Source organism: Canis aureus, chromosome 15, assembly GCF_053574225.1.
Source record: "Canis aureus isolate CA01 chromosome 15, VMU_Caureus_v.1.0, whole genome shotgun sequence".
In the NCBI taxonomy this organism is placed as follows: Eukaryota; Metazoa; Chordata; class Mammalia; order Carnivora; family Canidae; genus Canis; species Canis aureus.
In genome coordinates, this window is record NC_135625.1 from 64,091,872 (window position 1) to 64,113,080 (window position 21,209).

General features: G+C 34.6%; 1 long non-coding RNA gene across 1 annotated transcript; it reads right to left on the reverse strand.

The window, feature by feature from the left end:
• Nucleotides 1-10,408: 10,408 nt before the first annotated feature.
• LOC144285044 (uncharacterized) lies at nucleotides 10,409-20,903 on the reverse strand. Its single transcript, XR_013353445.1, has 3 exons — nucleotides 20,750-20,903; nucleotides 11,471-11,580; nucleotides 10,409-10,642 (listed from the first exon to the last, which is right to left on the reverse strand). It is a non-coding gene; the product is annotated as an uncharacterized LOC144285044 (long non-coding RNA).
• Nucleotides 20,904-21,209: the final 306 nt, after the last annotated feature.

The following is a 21,209-nucleotide window of genomic DNA, read 5'->3' on the forward strand; positions in this document are numbered from 1 at the left end:
GGTGAAATTTCTGTTCATGTCTTTTGCCCATTTCATGATTCGATTATTTGGTTTTTTGCTGTTAAGTTGAATAAGTTCTTTATAGATCTTGGATACTAGCCCTTTATCTGATAGGTCATTTGCAAATATCTTCTTCCATTTTGTAGGTTGTCTTTTAGTTTTGTTGACTATTTCCTTCACTGTGCAGAAGCTTTTTATCCTTATTAAGTCCCAATAGTTCATTTTTGCTCTTGTTTCCTTGCCTTCATGGATGTATCTTGCAAGAAGTTGCTGTGGCCAAGTTCAAAAAGGGTGTTGCCTGTGTTCTCCTCTAGGATTTTGATGGATTCTTGTCTCACATTTAGATCTTTCATCCATTTTGAGTTTATCTTTATGTATGGTGTAAGAGAATGGTCCAGTTTCATTCCTCCGCACATGGCTGTCCAATATTCCCAGCACCATTTATTGAAGAGACTGTCCTTTTTCCAGTGGATATTCTTTCCTGCTTTGTTGAATATTAGTTGGCTATAGAGTTGAGGGTCCACTTCTGAATTCTCTATTCGGTTCCATTGATATACGTGTCTGTTTTTATGCCAGTACCACACTGTCTTGATGAGCACAGCTTTGTAGTACAACCTGAAATCTGGCATTGGGATGCCTCCAGCTCTAGTTTTCTTTTTCAATATTCCCCAGGCTATTCAGGGTCTTTTCTGATTCCTCATAAATCTTAAGATGATTTGTTCCAACTCTGTGAAGAAAGTCCATGATAATTTGATAGAGAATGCATTGAATGTGTAAGTTGCCCTGGGTGACATTGATATTTTCACAATATTAATTCTTCCGATACATGAACATGGAGTGTTTTTCCATCTCTTTGTGTCGTCCTCAATTTCTTTCAGAAGTGTTCTGTAGTTTTTAGGGTATAGATCCTTTACCTCTTTGGTTAGGTTTATTCCTAGGTATCTTATGCTTTTGGTGCAATTGTAAATGGGATTGACCCCTTAATTTCTCTTTCTTCAGTCTCATCGTTAGTATATAGAAATGCCACTGATTTCTGGGCATTAATTTTGTATCCTGCTACATTGTTGAGTTGTTGTATGAGTTCTAGAAATCTTGGGGTGGAGTCTTTTGGGTTTTCTATGTACAGTATCATGTCATCTGCAAAGAGGGAGAGTTTGACTTCTTCTTTCCCAATTTGAATGTCTTTTATTTCTTTTTGTTGCCTGATTGCTGAGACTAGGACTTCTAGAAGTGTGTTGAATAGCAGTGGTGACAGTGGACATCCGTTTTGTGTTCCTGATCTTAGGAGAAAGGCTTTCAGTTTTTACCCATTGAGAATGATATTTGCTGTGGGCTTTTCATAGATGGCTTTTAAGATGCTGAGGAACGTTCCCTCTATCCCTACACTATGAAGAGTTTTGATCAGGAATGGATGCTGTATTTTGTCAAATGCTTTCTCTGCATCTATTGAGAGGATCATATGGTTCTTATTTTCTCAATTGTTGATGTGATCTATCACGTTGATTGTTTTACGAGTGTTGAACCACCCTTGCATCCTGGGGATAAATTATCACATGGTTTCACTCATACAGGGAATATATAAAAAAGTGAAAGGGATCATAGGGGAAAGGAGAGAAAATGAGTGGGAAAAATCAGATAGGGTAAAAAAACATGAGAGATTCCTAACTCTGGGAAATGAACAAGGGGTAGTGGAAGGGAGGTGGGTGGGGGATGGAGTGACTGGGTGATGAGCACTGAGGTAGGTACTTAACGGGATGAGCACTGGGTGTTATACTATATTTTGGCAAATTGAACTCCAATAAAAAATATGCAAAAAATATATGGATAGTCATTACTGGGAGGTGATGACTGGAGGAAAATGGGAAATAGGGAGAATTTTGATTGGAAGGACACCAATGTTCCCTTCCTTGACCTGGGTGACACACACACACACACACACACACACACACACTCCCCGAGGCTTCCTTATCATTTTTTATTATACTCTTTATATTTGTTTTTGAAATTTTCCCGATTTATACCCCTAAAATGGAGAAGTAAAAAGGAATGTCCAATAAAAGAAATTAATGCATGCTTCATATATGATACTAATTTAATCAAGATTGTGATGCACCTGAGAATTTTTAGAAAAGGTGTGTGGATTATTCTAATATATATCCAGAGTTGCAAACCACATATCTTGCCAGAAGGTACCAACTATTACATAAGAACTCTGTGGGCCTTAGAGATGTTTTAGGAGTATTATAAGACACACTTTCTATAGAATCAGTTGAAGTACTTATTTACATAAATAACCCATGAATACATTAGGATTCAAACACTAAATTGTTCTGTTTACATTATTGTCTTTAGCTAATTTTGAGTAGGTAATATTTATACACGATAAAATATTTAAAGTATCTAAACGTGTGATGTGAAAAGCAAGTCTTCTAACTTCTGTGCCTCTCAGATTCCCCTGTACCTCTCAGAGTCACTCTTCCTGTTTCCTCTACAGTCTTTCAGAGATGGTCTGTGCATATATAAACACAAAGATCAATTTTGTTCACACAAATAGAGTGAAATATAAACATTGCTCTGTAACTTGCTGTTTTCATTTCTCAGTAACCAATATCTGTGCAGCTGCCTCATGGCTTCTAAAGCACACAGTGTATTGCTTTTATGTTTGTGCATTGTAGTTTTTCAAATATGTAGATGGTGAGATTATAAAGTATTGTATCACCTTAAAAAGCAAAACATAGAAATAAGATAGAATGCTAGGAAAATTTAAATATATTACTGAAAAATTAATAGAAATAATACAACATGAAACAGAAGGTATATTTCAAAATAAAACAATACTAACAGTAATATATGGCAAAAATTATTTATCAGAAGAGGAAAAAAAGCAGAAACTTTGAGAAGGCAATCCCTGCTACAGACTGAGGAAGGTGCAGAGACACGGAGAAAAAAGTCTCTGTTTCTCCAGGCCTCACACTTAACACATAAGAGCTGCTGCCCAATGCTGGAAGAATTTAAAAGTGTGGAGTGCTGAAGATAGCCACAGCAACAACAACAACAACAAACTCCATCCAAACCAGATAGACCAATATCTACATTGGCGGCATCCATCATATTAACAGCCTGAGGGAAGAAGAGAGTCCAAGGCCAAGCAAAACTATTATACCTCAGTTTCTATTGTTCTCCTGCACATGATGTTCAGCATAAAATGAAAAATTATAGGACACAGAAAGATTTAAAAGAACAACACATCCTTGGATGTGGCTCTGCTGACAACTGCTAAGAGATAAAGGAATTCACAGAACTAGAGCCAGAAATGGTCCTAATGACGGAACAGTCAAACTGAGATTATAAATAATATGATTGATATTTAAAGGATATAGTGTGAAACATGGACAATGTCCATGAACAGATGAGAAATTTGAGAGCAGGGATTGAAACTATTTTTTTTTTAAAGTCAGCTAGGTATGCTACCAATAACAATAATAATAAAACCTGTAATATCATAGATGAAAAAATTCTTTGATGGGCTTTTCCGCAGAATGAAAACCACAAGGTGAAGAATTGATGAACTTAAACAATGAAAACTAAATATTATGCAAACTGAAACAATGAGAAAAATCTAAACCCAAATCAAACAAGCAAAGAAACCAAAAGCAGAATAGAGCAAAAAGAGCTGTGGGACAACATTAAGGAAGCTAATATCTATACATTTGGAGTCCCAGAGTTTAAGAGAGGAAACAGAAGATATATATATTTTTTAAGATTTTTATTTATTTATTCAGAGAAAGAGAGAGAGAGGCAGAGACACAGGCAGAGGGAGAAGCAGGCTCCATGCAGGGAGGGAGAAGCAGGCTCCATGCAGGGAGCCTGACGTGGGGCTCAATCCAGGGTCTCCAGGATCAGGCCCTGGGCTGAAGGTGGCGCTAAACTGCTGAGCCACCTGGACTGCCCCAACAGAAGATATTTTTGAGGACCTATGGACAAAAATTTTCCAAAATTAATGTTAGACATGGAACCACAGATGCAAAAACCTTGGATATCCCATACAGTACAAGGAAAACATAGCTAGATCCATACACCAGCAAATACCTTATCTTGCACCATATAAAAAATTAATTTTAAATTGATCATAGAGTTAAATGTAAGTGCTCAAACTGTAAAGTTTTTAGAAGAAATAGGAGAAATCTTTATAAAGACAGCTGAATATTTTTACATATGATACAAAGAAAAGCATGAAATAGTTAAAAAGACATGATAAATTTAATTAATAATATCATAATGTTAAAGGTCTGTTCCTTGAGAGACATTCAGGTTAATAAGAAGATAAGACTCAGACTGGGAGAAAATATTTGCAAATGACATTTTTTTAAATAAAAAACTTGAAACCAGAATACAGAGAACCTTTATTGTAATAAAACAAAGACAAGCATCCCAGTTTAAGCAAAATAAAATAAACACCATTTCACCTAAAGAAGTTATACAGATAACAAATAAATACATGAAAAATGCTTAACATTATTAACCACTATAGCAATTCTAATTGAAATGACAGTAAGAGGCTACTTTACACAGACTAGATTAGCTAGCATTAAAAAGACTGTCAGCACCACGTGCTGATAAGCACGTGGAGAAATTGAGATTTTCATGCACTGCTGATAGAAATCCAAAACAGTACAGTGAGTTTGGAAACAAACTTAGCAGTTTCTTGTATACTGAGATATCTTCGACCATATGCTACCACACATGCTACCACAGCTAGTTCAGTCCTAGAAATTTATCCCAAAGAAGGAAAGCACAATTCTGCACAAAGACATGGGTCCAAATGTTTCTAGCCATTTTATTCATAATCAGAAAAACTAAAAACAACTCAATGTCCTTCAGCTAATGAATGAATAAAATATTGTGTAATATTCATACAAGGAAATAATACTCAGAAATAAAAAAGAACAGATATATTTAACAATATGAATACATCTCCAAATATGTAACTAAGTTAAAGAAGCTAAACTGTAATCATCAAACAGTCTGAGATTAATCTCCTTGAAGGCAATGTCTAATAGAGTATCTGACGCAAAATATGCTTCAATAAAAAATTATTGAGAAAATGAATTATCGTATGATCCTAGATGTCAGATATTTTGCAAATGACTGTGTAAAAAACTACTAGGGAAGTCATTATGAGACCCTCCCTCCTTCTACAGTGAATCATTCTTTAAGGGAAAACTCATGTTCTTTGTTTCCATATCTCTGTTAAGATACAGAATATATATGCAGATATAAGAGCAGATAGAAAGAGTAAACATTTTATATCAGATTGATAATAGGCTAGGATGATCCAGAAGTAGTGTTAGTTTTTATTAAAACAAACAAACAAAATCAGGTTTTAACCCATCTTGCAATTTTGATTAGATTAAGGCTCGCAATCTGAATTCATATATAATCCAAGCAGGATTGCAATTAGGATTAAAGTAGTCCAAAAAGTGGATTTAAATCTGCCAAAAATATTTAGTGAAGATACTGATAAATGCAATGATTCCATTAATGGAATAGCAATTTTCAGAGTCACAATCTAACAATATTTATAAAAATGAAATTAAATTAATTTAGGATTGATTGGTTTTACCTCACCTTGATTGTGAATTGTTTCTCTAATTTACTCTGTAGTTTTTGCAAGTAATTTAATCCTGTTTCCCAATTCCTCCAACTCAGAATGTTTACTGATTTCAGGGAGTTTGTGGAGAAAAATACAAATGATGAAGTAAATTTTTTAAAGTTTTCAGACTTGTAATCAATTGAAAGTCTTATTTTATACACGGAATGTAAAAAAAAAAAACATAATACTACCACTCTCAGTGATCACAAATCCAGCAAGCAAGTACAAGAAAAATAAGCTAATGAATAAAAACATATTTTATAGGAGAGAAAAAAGATATGCTCAACTGAATTCAACTTGATTTGATGGTAGTTTAGCAGTGATTTATAGTAGCCCATTAGGGTACTAGAGAGTGTTGAAAGAGTTAAGAGTCATTAATTTCAGAGTGAAGTTTCAAACCAAGAAAAGTTTCAGCCTAATAATCTGTAAAAACAAATACAGCATTGCTTACTATTTATAGGAATCCACCTACTAACCAGGGATATCCTAATTATATTAGGAAGATACAGAGGTAATAGATCTGAAAAGTCTTCTAAAGCCCCTCCTCTCCTAAAATATTACAGCCATTATCAAGATATGTACTAGTTAGTAGAGTCCTGTCTAAGTACTTGATATACTGAGCCGGGTTAGAATACACAGGCTTTTTCAAATTTAAGTATGAGTGAAAAAACATCACTTAGACTTTGTTCATTATTTTAACTTTTTATTCTTGGAAGTCATTCAATAAACAAGGTAAGATACATAAACCAGATAACAATGCTAGCAAATAAACAAGCCTCCCCATTGTCTGTCTCATATCTCAAAGCAATGCCCCTGAAGTTTGGTGGCCTTGGCGGCTTTTATAGACAGACACTAATGAGTTTAGAGAATTATGGAACTGTGGGTTCCCTGCCATTACATGCCAGCCATATTATCTCTCAGAAAGAATTTCTACAGTCATCAACAAAAGCAGTTCTGCTACTCAATGAGTTGCTTCTATATGATGACCATATATGTGGCTTCTGGGTCTGGGAATTCTTACTATTAAAACACTGGGGCCATCTCCCCTTATCTACTCTTGTATGTCAAGACTTAGGGGATTTCTATTTAGGTCCAATTAGGGGCATTTGCAATGGTTTAGCACAATTCTATTTTCCCCTTTACCCGTGTCTTCATTTTACGGATGAAGAAATTCAGGTGCAAAATGGGTGCATATATTTGCCAAGACCATAGAGCTAGTCAGAGCATGATCCATTTTCCCCTGCAGGTTAGTCAGGGCTTCAGCAACCCTCTTTAACAATTCTGTAGCACTGCCTCTTCCAACAGATAAAATGATTACTTACCTTGGATAGTCAAAATAGCCATAAGATAATTTCGGTCCATGGAAATGATAGCCAACTAAATGAAGGAATTTTCCTGTGTGACCTTGGAAATGTTCTGTGAACTCTCTAAACTTTGGGTTCCTCTTCTGTAAAATAGAGCTACCAATAGTGCCTATGCTATAAGGTTGTTGTTGAATCAAATGAGTTAAGAATTGAACAGTAACTAAAAGAGGGTCTGCCTCAACAAAAGTGTCTTGTAAGTGTCTGTGACTTGATTATGTTGATATTGCTGATGATGAGGGTGATTTTTCCTTTTAAGAATGGAAGGAGAGATTCATTTGTTTGTAGCATTTTGTCATGGAAAGCAAATATGTATCTCAGACATACTGGGAATGTTGTCTTTGGAGATCATGTCTTGAGCTCATCAGAATCTCAAGTTTAAGCAGTGACTTAAGCCCATTGTCAGCAAAGGATATGATTCTGTCAACAGCTGCTACAAATGACTTGAGTTTTATATACCACCATCCCTATAAAAGTGAAGTCTCCTATACAATTCCCTATGCTTACCTAATACTGTTTCCCTTCTGTGATTTCCTTTTTCCTTCAAGTCAATTTCAAATATTCATTTAACTTGATTTTACTATGATGAAAATATATGGTGGAAAGAACAGAATATGCTATGATATGCCTAAAACTTAAAAACCCTTAGGGATTTGTCAAGTCTTATTCTATAAACCCGACCCCTCCTCTCCCTGCAATGGATTTGAAAAGGCAGCATCTGAAGACAAACTTTGCATATTTTGAATTTTGGCCTAAAGCCAGCCTGCTTTATTACTCAGAGAATGCTTTGAAGGCTGAAGTTTATTTATTCAGGCATAGGCACAAATGCAGTAGCTCCACTGTTTCTGTAGACTCAATGCTAATAGCTAACAGGCTCTTGTGCTTATTCATTTAACTTAAGATGTTCAAATTTCATAAAACTCAATTTCCTTTTCAACAAAATAACTAAAGAACAAAATTCTATTAGAATTATGTCTAATCTTGTGTTTTAAACTACACCTTTACAATAATGGCTGTCAAATAGACATCTACATCCCTGACCTCTCTTTCAAGGTTCAGCTTATTTCCATTTTCCAGTAGCATGCTTATTTCTAAATTCACTGTAGCAATAACAATGATAAAATAAGAAATTATAGTAATAACAATAACTACCATTTATTCAATACCTACCACTTAGCTGACACTCATGGTTACTTAGTGTGTAGTGTCTAGTTTAATAATCCTTTGAGATAGATATTTATTCCTAGTTTACTTTTAAAAAAAAGCACTGAGGCTCAGAAAAGATTAAGTAATTTGGGAAATCTATATTTAGCAGAGACAAATGTGTTTTCACCACCTCTCAATCAATCTCAATCACATCTCATACCCTTAATCTCTATTAATGTCACTGTTGCCCCAATTTTTAGACTCCATATTTAATTGTAAATTCTAATTTAGAAATTCCTATCAAGCCTGTCCTTTTCCTTCCATCAGCCCTCTCATACCTCAGGAAAATTTTGTATTATGTCTAAAATTGGTATGTTATTTATACCCTAAGTATTTCTCCACTTCAATTAACCTTCAGCTCTGAAGATAACAGAGGTCATCTTAAAAAAAAAAAAAAAGACTAATCATGTTTTTTCATACCTAAAATCCTTCTTACTTCTTTATTTCCTACAGGATACAAATCCAGATTTCTTAGCTGCATTATAAAGCAACTCACAATTAGGCTACACACTGTTCCTGCTGACACTTCGAACCAAGGAACACCTCCACCAATTCATTTAATGTCTGAGCTGCATTAGGCTGCTCAGATTTTCAATCACACTGTGGGCTTTCATGGTTCCTTTGCTCTGCACAGGATACTTCTTTTAGTTGGAATGGTCTTCTTTATTCTTTTCTCCCATCTAAAACATCAACTATTTTTAATAATAAGCTCAGAACTATCCCTTCTTGTAAAAACTTAGCTGATTATCAATTTTACTTAAGAAAGTAAAACCTGATCATATCAAATGCTTCTTTGAGTATTTTCAAAATTAAAATTTTAGAGAAAACGAATAATTGTCAATATAAAAACTTCACATATTATAATTATAATATTTATAAAAACTACAAATATTTAACTCTAGGTAAAAATCACATGGTCATCAATTTGAAAAGTGTTGTAGAGTTAGATCAAACTGAGACTTCACTCGAGGCACCCCAATGTGTTGAATTACTACATAGTTGGGGTCTTTTGAAAAAATGGAAACAATAGTTGTTGACTGTTTCTGTTTGAATCCCCACTAGAGATTCATTCAGTTCTCATTTTCAATCTTTTGTTACCACTAAAATCTTTTTTTTAAAGATGCATTTCTGTTTTTGGCATCTAAATGTTAGCTTATAACAAAATCAAATTAATGACTAAAGATTATTAGATGCTTAAAAAAACCTGATTACTTCTAAAATTGAATTAGCTTCTACAAAGTTTCCCTTAACACTTTGATATACTCTACTGTTACACTGGCCACCTAGTATCATCATTCCTTGGCTACTTATCTGTTGTGTTACGTATATCCTTAGATCGTTAAAAGTAAGTGAATTGAGTAAATAAATAAATAAAAATAAACAAATCAACAAATCTAATTTTACATCATTACTTTATCAAGAAGTTACAAGCATTCATGTATCAAGAGTCTAGAAATCTAGATCTAATGCTGACTTTTCTACTTTGTAATCTTGGCAAAAGCTATAAACCAGTGTGTGGACCAAGGATATTAATGCCTCACCTGCTTGAGACCTGAGGTTTGCAACAGATTATTATTCAACATGCCTTTTAGCTTTAACATCTATGATTCTATAAAATAGTAATTTGAAATACTCTAATAACCCAGAAGAAAAGAGTTATATTGAATAATTTTTATCTAAAAAAGTATCTATCTGCACCCTGCCTTGTCATTTACTTTTTGCTTCATCTCTATTATATTCCAAATCTTTCATTTTGCCTTGGGCATTCATTGTAAAATGTTAGGATAGTCACAGAAATGCTGAAGAGAAACACATTTTGCCCCTGGATAGTAATAAGAATCTATTAGTGCTTTATCATCCTGGTAGACAAGTATACATAGGCAATGAGTGAAATGTTGAGCCAGTTCCAGTATTAATCATCTGAAACAGCTAAGAAATTATTACATATTTAACCATACACAGACTCCAATCACCTAATGCAAAATGCAGTAAATCAGCAATCTACGAATACTCAACATTATTCTAACTCACTATCGGATCTAAATGATTATTTATAAAACATACAAACTCTGCTGATAAATAGAAAATATAAAATTTCTGGTTTGGAAATTGTCAGAGTTTACTCCGAAGTATTTAATTTCTGACTTAGAGAACATTCCAGTTCTATTTAACTTCAATATTCCTTGCAATCTTTGAGTATTACTATAAAATAGAGGCTAAAAGAGCATATTATCTAGGTTATCAGTTCAGCAGCATAACTGAGAGATTCGAAGTACTAGTGAATTTAATAAGGTGAAAAGTTAATACCTCCTTTACCTGAGAAGTCTGGGTAGACAGATTCTCCTATCTAACGGTACTGCCAAACTATCTTGAGCTTCCAACTTATAGAACAAGATGGCTGCTCTGGCTCTGGTGATATTGTCTGTACTTGAACCAATGCATAAAAAGAAGAAAATAAAATATTGAAAATAACCCTTAATTTAAAGAATGCAATGTAGGAACTGCATAAATCACTTCTGCTCATATCCTATTAGCCAGAATGTGCAGGGCCTTTCTCTAAGGGGACACCTTTCTCTAAGGGGAAACATAAAATGAGTTTGGGTCCAACTAATATTGAGATATTGTATTACCAAAGGAAGAAAGGGAAAATGGTGAATAAGTGAACATCTCAGCTATAGGCATACTCCTAAAAACACAAATCACAAAACCTTTAATAAGGCAGCATATGAAGACAAACATATTGTTCATCAATCCAGATATTGATTAATGCATGTTTTATTTAATTTTCAGGAAAAAAATCAATAATAAATATGATTTTCTTAATTCAATGTTTTCAAAGACATTTTCAAGCAACAGTTTTTCAATGATGATCAAAATGATTAATAAAGGCCACAAAAATAGGAGTGGAAAAACCTGGAAAGAGTTACCGTGCCTATTTCAGTGTTGACCAGTTTCTCTTCCACAGTAGAAGCCTGGGAAGATTCAGACAGGCATTGTGGATTCTGTAGGAGAGCCTATCACAGTACTAAACAGTTCCTAGTGCAGTATGTTTGGTGTGAAAATGCTGTGTGAAATTAAGAGTTATGTGGAGGCCAAGTTTAACGACTCACAGAAGCACATGCAATTGATGATAAAACTAATAAGGGTTCAAATATGATATTGAGAACAGGAATTTAACACGGGTTTCAAAAAAGATGAGGAGGATTTAAAAAAATAGTGATTAAGAGATTGGGTAAGGTATATCCATTACCTTGAATACCCGTTGACTTTCAATCTATCCAGTGGGTGTATTTCCTGAGTAATTCCTTTCTTCAAGTGAATATTTTTTTTTTGTTCTCTTCTTTGTTTTCTTCTGTTATGCTGCCCAAGATCCACAGAACAATAATGAATATGTAAGTTGTACATCATGAGTTTTTCATGCTCTACTTATTATTATCTAGGCATACTGCTCCTCTTCCAACTATTGATCCATTATTTGGATCAAAAATTTGTCTCTAGTTTGTCTAATTGATTTTTTTCTCATTCTCACCTAAAACCACTTTAATCTAAGTTTTGACACTATATTTCTTAGTGAAACTGTGTTCTTTAAGCTTGCCAGTTAGCTGAATATAACATCAATTCTTGGTACTCATAGTATTCAACCAATTGTTAGCATTTAATACATCTAATTGATTGCTCTTTCCTTAACTCACTTTCTTGTCTTTATCCTTCTTTTTATTTACTGGTCGCTTTTTGTTATTTTGGATTCTAATATATTTTATCTCCTCTCTATTAATACTATCCCCTTTGTGATACTATCCAGTCCAAGAAGTTTAAATACCTTTTTTTTTCTGTTCATGTGCCAATTTACATGCCTAACACAGGCTTCTTTCCCTAACTCCAGATGGACTTACCCTGCCAATTGATTATTCCATATCTCAACTTGGATATATAATATTCATTTCAAACAAAATATACCCAAAAGTGAACTCCTGACCCTCCCCACATGACTGACTCTAATTACAGAATTTCATGTCTTCTTTGATGACAACTCTTCATACCTATTTTCTCAAGTCAACATTCTTTGAGTCATCCTTTTATCATATCATAAATAATTATGTTGACTCTGTCTTCAATATATATCCAAACATATTTTTCATTATTTCCAAAAAAATTACTACCTGTGCTCTCCTCAAGAATTTTTATGGTTTTATGTCTCACATTTAGGTCCATTTGAGCTTATTTTTTTTGTATGGTGAAAGAAAGTGGTTCAGTTTCATTCTTTTGCATGTGGCTGTCCAGTTATCCCAATGCTATTTGTGGATGAGACTGTCTTTTTTCATTGTATATTCATTCCTCCTTTGTCAAAGATTAATTTACCATAAATTGTAGTATCATTTCTGAGTTTTCTGTTCTATTCTATATATGTCAGTGCTATAATGTTTTAATTACTACTGCTTTTAATATAACTTGAAATCTGGAATCCTAACACTTCCAGTTTTCTTTTTATAAGATGGCTGTGGTTATTCCAGATATTTTGTGGTTCCATCTGAATTTTAGAATTGTTTCTTCTAGTTCTGTGAAAGCTGATGTTGCTATTTTGATAGGGATTGTATTATGTCTGTAGATTGCATGGGGTAGATGGACATTTTAACAATATTTGTTCTGTACAACTGAGTTTTGTATGTTGGTTTGTATCCTGCAATTTATTGAAGTCATTGAATGAATGTCCTAACAGTTTTTTTTAAGGGATCTTTAGGGTTTTTAATATATAAGATCATGCCATTTGCAAACAGGAACAATTTTACTTCTTCCTTTCAAATCTGGATGTCTTTCATTTCTTTTTCTTGCCTCTTTACTCTACCTAGGACATCCAGTACTATGTTGAACAAAAATGATAAGAATGAGCATCTTTGCCTTGTTCCTGATTTCATATGAAAAGCTTTCAGTTCTTCATCACTGAGTATAATGTTAGCTACAGGCTTCTCACATACAGCCTTTGCTATTTTTAAGTACTTTATTTTTATTTCTAGTTTGCTAATGGTTTTTGTCATAAAAGTTGAATTTTACCAAACAATTTTTCTGCATATATTGAGATGATCATTCATGTTTATCCTTTATTCTGCTAATGTGTTATATCATATTCATTGATTTTCATACATTGAATCATTCTTACATCCCAGAGATAAATCCTACAGTCGCAGGATGGGATTTTTTAATGAGAAGGTAATGCTGAATTCAGCTTGCTGGTATTTTGTTGAAAGTTTGGCAACTATATTTATTGGGGATATTGGCCTGTAGCTTTCTTTTCTTGTGTCTTTTAATGCTCTGGTATTTTATGAGGGTAATGGTGGCCTCATAAAATGAGTTTAGGGGTGTTCCCTCTTCTTTAATTATTTGGAAGAGTTTGAGATGGATTGGTGTTAATTCTTTAAATGTTTGGTAGAATTCACCAATGAAGCCATCTGGTCCTAGGATATTCTTTTTAGGAAGCTTTTGTTTACTGATTCAGTCTCCACACTAGTTATAAGTCTGTTCAGACTTTCTATTTCTTCATGATTCACTCTTGGTAGGCTATATAGTTCTAAGAATTTATTCATGTTTTTCTATATTTTCCAGTTTGCTAGCTTATAGTTGTTCATGATGATCTTCTATACTATCTATTTGTGTCACCACTTGTAATGTTTACTTTTTAATTTCTAATTTTGAGACTTCTCTTTTCATGTTTTACAGGCCAAATATGGTCCCTTTCACATACCTATAATTGTTCACTTTGTTTTTTAACAAATCCTATAAAATTTGAAAGTGATTCTTAGCTCACAGGCTATACAGAAACAGGGAGAAAGCTAGATTTGACACATTGGGCATAGTTTTCCCATCTCTGCTTTATATTAAACTTTTCCTATCCAAGAACTATGTGGTGTCTATTTCCTGGCTGGACTGGACTTGGAGTGATAAAAGATGGAAGGACTCTGAAAGGTGAGATTTTTTTTTTATTGTGATTCTTTGATTGTGGTTTTAGGCTTGAGGATAGTGCTTTGTCACTTGACAATGGGAAAGGGGTTCTAGTAACCAATGAGATGCAATGGTGTAATTAACCATGCTATGTCCCATGGTTGACTGTGATGAAGCACTAATTGAAGGAAATGCCTTGGGACCCAAATGTCTACTGCACTAGACCCGAAATGTCTACTGCACTGCACTATAATAACAGTGATAATGACCATCAGGACTATAGTATGAGATGGATATCTTTCAGTGCACTCAAGCACATACAAAAAGAAAATGATAAGTTCAGATCTGTCAACTTTAATGAAAGTCATGATTTGAGAGCCAGAACCGGAATGCTTCCATGACAGCCAAAATGAATCTCTTATTTCTTATAGCTACAGGGTTGATATTGTTGTACATAAAACCCATTTAATTGTGCAGTTGGCTGGATTACAAAAATAGTTGAATTCAAAAATCTTACTAATTCATCATGTAAAAGAGTATTAACTGGAAAAAATTGTGATCCTGAAATTTGGAATGAGGACATTTGGTTGGATCTAGAAAATAGTATTGAGCTTCTATGTCACAAAGACCCTTCTTTACCTTTCTCTCCAATGTCTTAGGAGACATGACTTTTTATGCTTAAAAAACAAACAAAAACTGTTACATTCAACTGTGGCAGATGCCTTGAAAAAGAATGATCATTCTTATAATTCTGCATAACTACTCCTTGTGGTTACTTTACCCATAACCTGTAGGTATGCTTTGAGAGACAAGAAAACAAACTGACCCCCTTAAAGAGCTTATACATCAAAATAATTATCAAAGAATTTAAAATATATTAGCAGAAACTTAGAGAACATATATGAGGGGAGAGTCTAAGAGTGTTAGAACAGGCCAAGTTTATCAATATGAATGTACATAATGGAGATTCTGGATCTAAAATGCTGGCTAATTCATCTGGAGGTAACTCAACTGTTTTCTTTATCGGTTAACTAAACCTTGGGAACAAAGATGCCCTACATTTAATGAGGTCAAGGAGCCAGATCTTTCTTGGTATAAAAGAAAAGAGAAAATCCAAAGATTGGACTTGTCATAGATGACATACATACCCATCTGCCAGATACATTCCATAAAATTTCAAAGACATACCCTCCAATAAGGCATTGAGAAATTCATTAATGAACATCTGTATCCTTAAAAAATTCTGAGATAGTTTTCCTTTTTAGATGAGATATAGTTGCCAGCATTCAGGTGAGTTCCCTAATTTAATTTGAATGATGAGATCCTAAAATAGCAGAGGACAAGTGGCAGAACTTAACTGCCAAAGATGAGGTAGAAACATACACCGCAAAGGAAATCAGAGATGTAGTGGTATACAGAATGCCTTGACCCTCAGAGATCTTAGCAGTGCGTGGTTAATTGATCATGGTGCCCTTAGGAATGCAATAGATGGAAAAACCACTAGAATAACACTTGAGCTACATAACAGTAAAAACTTTAGTCTTATAGTAAAAACAAAAACAAACAAAAACCCCTGATTTGATTTGTAGAGTGGAGAGTCTCAACCTCTTTCCAGTTCCCATATCTAAATTAATACAGAAATTGAAAAGGAGGATAGGATTCTTGAGGAAGGATCCTGCACCATTCCTGCAAAATAATACCACAAACGTTTCTCTAAACCTTCCCCAACTAGCCTATGGCCATTTATTAGAGGAACTGTTCATAGAAGAACAGACTTCTTGAGGATTATAAGACACTGGGTTTTAAAAGATATTAATTCCTGGGGACCCAAAATTTTAGTGTTGTTCAAGTATAATTTTATGGTAGGTGAGTGAGAGCTGTAGTCTTAGTTCAAGTCTGACTCAGTAAGCCCAATTAATCCCCAGATTCACTCCATAGTTACTCCCCTAGTGCCTGAATGTGAAAATGAAATAAACATTCTTGGGTACTGTAGAATCCCCATATTGTCTCTCTGATCTTTGACTGAGGTTCATTATGTTAGAAAAGTCTAGGTGACAGTCCCTGGAACATTTACTCCCTAGCAAGAACATGAACTTGAAGCAATATGACATCCTTGAGCAAACTGTGAAGATTTAATGCCACCACCAAAGATTTTAAAGTAGGGTGGTAAGTAAGTATTCAGTGGGGCTGTGATGAAATTTAAGGAATAGTTAATATTGTCAGCAAAGGACATAATAACTGCCAGGCCATGCCTCTCTTAATTTAGGGGTAACTATGATAACTTTCTCACTTATAAGGTTAGCTATACCCTGTTCAGTAGTTAGACATTAATTGTCATACAAATGTGTGTAGGAGGTTATATATAAAAGAAGAGTAGCTAAAGGGATGGATTTCCTCAGATATATCAACAGTGCATCTCAACTACAAATCCGCACTTCATTGCTTGCTCTGAAAAAGTACATCTGGTTCCTTCAAAGATTGCTCCTTTGTCAGTTGGTACAATGTTAAATATTGCCAAAGGCAGTGTTGAAGGAACACTGAAGATGCAAAGAGATTTTCTCTTTCTAGTACTAGTGTATCATTCTTGCCAGATTCCTATACCATGCAATTTCTCCAGTGCTGAATTCCTGCAGCTCAGATGTCCTCCTATTTCAGCTCCTGCAGTGAACAACTGCACCAGCCACTCAGCTCCTGTAGAGTATGAATTCTCCTAAAGTGCAAGCCTTCTCCAGAACCTAGTGCCTGCAGATGCCTCAGCACATCCACCATGGAATGCCACAGGTGAAGGGCCACCCACAAATAGCATTCTATTCGGTATCTTTCCAGTGAGTTCTCTTGTATGGAATTAAAAAGAACATTCCAAGCCAGTTCCATTGGTACAGTACCTGGCTTATTTATCCACCATACAGTGGACATGGACATGCCCCCTCTGAGAAGGCATAGGATTACAAAGAATATTCCAAGCCAGTTCCATTGGCACAGTACCTCCCTGATTTCTCCACCATTCAGTGGACATGGTCATGCCCTCTCTGAGAAGACATGGATTTCAGCCCTCCAGGGACCCTTTTTCAGGTACTCTGCTTCAGCCTTAGGGATAGTGGCTGTTCTTTTTAATTGTGATTCCTCAACTCACTACAGTTCTCACTACTTTTCATTATTCAATCCTCTATTATTTGAGTCCTTATTATAGTTATATTTTTTTGTTTTAAACTTTTCTTGTTCTAAATATTGTGTGGTTTTTGTCACCAGATTGCCCCAAAACTGATTAGATTAAATGATGCTTAAAATCCCTTCTATTATTAAGACTTAATTATTCTTTCATAGATACAAAAACAAACCTCATTTTACTTTGGTAAGCTACATCACAAGATTTATAAAGATAGAGGAAACAAAAATATTTTTGAACCATGTTGCAAATATTATGTAATATATTAGACACCATTACTTTATATAAATTAGCTGCACTGTGGCATTCGATTTTTTTCTTAATCATGGAATAAATTGACATTGCTATAAACATATACCATTATAATTCATTTTAATGTTCTTCTAATTTTCTTTCAAATATAAAGAATTGCCAGACCCCTCAGGAAAGAGTTATATTTCCTAATCTTGGTTAAAATGTTCGGCATTAGAGTGATGTTTCTTCTTTAAGTGCCATATAATAAAGTGGTATATATTTGCCTTATAGTAGCATCACAATAGGCTGTATGCAAATAGCAGTTTATTATTAATTAAAATAAGAAAAATGGGAAGTATTATGATGAGCTCATTAAATTCACTTCAAAAGGAAAATATTCTCTTTTGAGGAAAAAAAGAACTATGAGATATTCCAAGTAGTATAATATAGTGTCTATGGAAGACTCTATACCATTTATAATATATTTTGAGGTTTTTAAGAATATTTAATACAGTATTCCTGAATGGCCACTGAGAACCATCATATCATTACTATTTTATAACTCATTCTTTTATCTGCATAAACAAATACTTCTAAACAACAAGGTCAATGATCAGATTTGCATATTCTGAGAGGTCCCTGAAAATATAATAATCTTTTGTACATTAAAATATGCATTAGCTTAAAAATCCCAAAGATAAGAGAACTTTCAGTCCAGAAAGAAAGATCAAAGCAAGGCCACTTTGGGATTTTCAAATAATGAAGGGAAACACAGGGGAGAAAAGAGAAAAAAAGTAAGCTATAAAATGTCAATGGGAATAAAAGTAAATTGATGCCACAGGAAATCACAAAGTTTTAGTAGTTTATCTCAAAGAAAATATTCTGTTGTATATGCTGGAAGGACATATTAAGCTTAGAATTGTGTGCAGGGTATATGATTAATACAGAGAATTCTAATGGAAGCATATCAGGATATTTGATTAATTTCTAAGGTAGCATTTTTTTTTAAATTTTTTTCTAGCAAGCATGGTTTATAGTATTAAATAATTTAATGAATGTTAAAAGTATGGTAGATCTCTAAAATAGTACCGGTGATCTCTGTCTCTTGATATGACCTTGCCTGAAATCTCTTCCCCTTACTGTGTGCAGTTCCCATGACTCACTTTTAATGAATAGAATATAGCACCAGTGTCAGGATGTCAATTCTCAGATCAGATTGTAAAAACGTTGAAGCTTTCTTCATAGATGCCCTCATTTACTCTTTCACCCTCTTGAAGCTCTTGGACTAAGGGAAGAAGTTGTCCACATGGAAAAGAACCAATATGTTCAAAAGCCAGGGAGGACATGAACCCTGACAACAGCCACGTCGGTGAATTGGAAGTGGATTACTTCCCAGTTGAGCCTTCATCCTGGCTATGACTTTATCCCTGGCTAACCACTTGATTACATTCTAATGAGAGATCTTGCACCAGAGCCACCTGCTTAGCCATTACCAGGATCCTAACCCACAGTAACTGTGAGAAAAGAAATGTGCATTGCTTCAAACTGCTAACTTTGGGAGTAATTTGTTACAGAACAGAGAAACAAGAGAGAAGCAATATGAATATGAATGATTGATTCAAATTTACAGAGAAGAATATGGCGGTGATGATAATTTGAATATTTAAAATATATATAGAAGGTACTTGTTTGGGAAACTAAATTTACTACTTAATCTTGCTTAAATTTTGTACAAACTTCAAAATTGACAACAATCTTGTAGTTTTGTTAATGCATTAATTCTGTATAATATCTACTAAAAGGTTTGATCACAAAATTGACTACAAATTTGTGAAAAAGTACTTCCTATTATTTGCCCCTACTTTGTCAGAACAAATTTCTTGCAATTAACACGGCTGGACCCATCTGCCAGTTTATGAGTTAGAGAATGGCCTAATTATAACCATGAAATATATAAATATGGAATATAGAGTAGAATGATAGGTAAGCAGACAGACATATAGATAATAAAACAATTAAGATAAACCGCAAAAATTATTCTCTACTTGGAAACAATACAATTATAGAATTTGAATATTCCCAGTTGCAGAAAAAACTAAATATTCAACAAAACATTCTCTTCTTCCTTCTGGGGCAACTCAGCTACTTTATTTCTCTAGCTTCCTTTGAAATTGGGAGTGCTCACGTCATGAGCTTTGTGGGATGATGTGTGCTACTTTCAGGCCTAGCTAGTGAAGACATGCAAGACTACATATTCTTTTCCACTTCTGAGTACCTGGCAGGTAGACAAACTCCAGAGAGATTGTGACAACTACAAACAGAAAATGGCCTGGTCACAATACAGAAAAAACTTGTCATCAGAATTACTGCTCAGATGAGCACCACCCAACCAGAAATACCTCATTGAAAAGGAACTTGGGCAATAAATACAATTACTAAGTTATATTACTGTGAGTGTTGTGGTTTTTTTTTTTTGGGGGGGGGGGGTGTTTAGATTTATCTGTTACAGCAGCTAGCATTTCATTGTTCTTAGTACTATACTTAAGGTTTTTGTGTGCTTCTTCAGGGGAAAAATACAGATGTCAGCAAGGATATTGAGTGGATTGCACACCCAGAGTAAATGTCCTTAGAGGCTAAGAGCCAAAATTCTTGAACTGTGAACCCAAGCTTGACCACTTAATAGCTGTGCTATCTTCAGCAATGTTTTGAGATTGCTATGCCTCCACTTCCTCACCTGTAAAATGGAGTTGACAATATCACTAATGTTTATCATCCTTGCAGGGAGCAAGCATGTGAAGGCATCTATGGCATGTGAAATAGCATCTGGCACACATACAGACATCTAAAAACTCTAAATTTTCCTCCTCCTCATCCAACTTCTTCTCTTCTTTCTTATTCCTCTTAAACTTATTCTGTGATGAACATGCTTATTTTGCCTTTTCTCCCCTCTCATCGTCTCCACACAGGCTTTTGTCCCCCCCTACAAACTTAAAGATGAACTGAGGAAACAAAAGATATCCAGGAATTTTGGCATGAATAGAAAAGACTTCAATCAACCGAAGCTGACCCTTGAGTAGAAAAATAAATGGCTGGAAGGTTTTTTAGGTTTCCAGTAAACTAGAGAGAAAAGGATCTAGTAGGTGGCATTTTATAAATAGGATGAAAAGATTGTGTAATGCAAATAAAACAGGGCACCTGAGTGGCTCAGCAGTTCAGCATCTGCCTTTGGCTCAGGTCTGATCCTGGAGTCCCGGGATCAAGTCCTGCATCGGGCTCCTAGTAGGGAGCCGGCTTCTCCCTCTGCCTGTGTCTCTGTCTCTCTCTTTGTGTCTCTCATGAAGAAATAAATAAAATCTTTAGGAAAATTAAAATAAAACAGTTAAATAAGACAGTAAAATTAATTGTATTTGTAACTTAATCATATTTGTCTTAAAACATATTTAATGGCCAGCAGACACTTGAAAAGGTATTCAACATCACTGATAATCAGGGAGATGCAAATTAAAACCATAAGGAGAAGTCACCTTCTACTTCTCAGAATGGCTGGGATCAAAAACACAAGAAATAGCAAGTGTTGTTGAGGTTGTGGACAAATAGGAACCCTCTGTTGGTGCGAATGCAATGGCACACTCTTCTGGAAAACAGTTTGGAGGTT